The following is a 1,565-nucleotide window of genomic DNA, read 5'->3' on the forward strand; positions in this document are numbered from 1 at the left end:
CTGTGGCAATGAATTCCATTGAAATATGGTCATATCTCTCCTGTTGCGATATGGTCCTTGGACTGAGACTCTATGCATCTACCCAATCTATTCCTCTCATGATTTTATTCACTGTACACTACACTATACCGTGTTGGTGAGTTGTTGCACGGTATCCTCTACAAACTGCTGCCAATGTGTGTTGCTGGTGGAGTGGGTGAAGGCTTGTGGATGGAGTGCCGATCAGCAGGCTGCTATGTCCTGCATGGTGCCGAGCTTCTCGAGTGTGGTTGAAGATGTTCTCAGACAGGAGGTAGAGATAATCCCATCGCACTCCAGACCAAAGATCTTAGAGCAGAGCTGCTCGAAGATCTTTGCTCCAGACTGGGGCCGTGTGGACGGGGATCAGACATTGGGACGGCAGCTGATAAATTCCTCACCACAGGATTCACACCCTCTCACCTGCTCTTTGTAACCATATTGTGTATATGGCTAAAAGGACACAAAGTGCTGGGGTAACTCACCGGGTCAGGCAACATCTTTGGAAAGTATAAAGTATAAAGCTACTCCAGTTCAGTTTCTGATCAATTGTATGTCAGGCACTTGTGTAGTGTGAATGTTACGTACGTACGTGTGTGTGTGTGTGTGAGAGTATATATATATGGAATATATATATATGTGTGTGTGTATGTCAGTTTATATAATATGTGTATGTGTGTATAAATGTGTGGTGTGTATATGTGTGTGTATGTGTGCATGTGTGTGTTTAAATGTGTGTATGTATGAGTATTCAGATGTGTATGTATGTGTATATGTGTGCACATATGTGTGTATGTATGTATATTTAAATGTGTGTGTGTATGTAAATGGGTGTGTGTGCACATGTGTGTGTATGTGTATTTAAATGTGTGTGTATGCACATGTGTGTGTATTTAAATGTGTGCGTGCATGTGTGTGTGCACATGTGTGTGTATATGTGTATTTAAATGTGTGTGTGTGTATAACCATATAACAATTACAGCACGGAAACAGGCCATCTCGGCCCTACAAGTCCGCGCCGAACAATTTTTTTTTCCCTTAGTCCCACCTGCCTGCGCTCATACCATAACCCTCCATTCCCTTCTCATCCATATGCCTATCCAATTTATTCTTAAATGATACCAACGAACCTGCCGCCACCACTTCCACTGGAAGCTCATTCCACACCGCTACCACTCTCTGAGTAAAGAAGTTCCCCCTCATGTTACCCCTAAACTTCTGTCCCTTAATTCTGAAGTCATGTCCTCTGGTTTGAATCTTCCCTATTCTCAAAGGGAAAAGCTTGATCACATCAACTCTGTCTATCCCTCTCATCATTTTAAAGACCTCTATCAAGTCCCCCCTTAACCTTCTGCGCTCCATGTATGTGTAATGAAGTGTGTGTATGTGCTGAAGGGGCTGTTTCCGCGCTGTATCTCGCAACTAAACTGAACTAAACATTCCACCCAGCCAACGACTGTAGCCTGTGCCGTACCAAGACACTGGCCTCTCCCGTGAACCGCACCGCGGTGTGTCTGCCTCTCGTGTACCACAAGAAGACGCCAAGC

Source organism: Amblyraja radiata, chromosome 16 (assembly GCF_010909765.2).
Source record: "Amblyraja radiata isolate CabotCenter1 chromosome 16, sAmbRad1.1.pri, whole genome shotgun sequence".
In the NCBI taxonomy this organism is placed as follows: Eukaryota; Metazoa; Chordata; class Chondrichthyes; order Rajiformes; family Rajidae; genus Amblyraja; species Amblyraja radiata.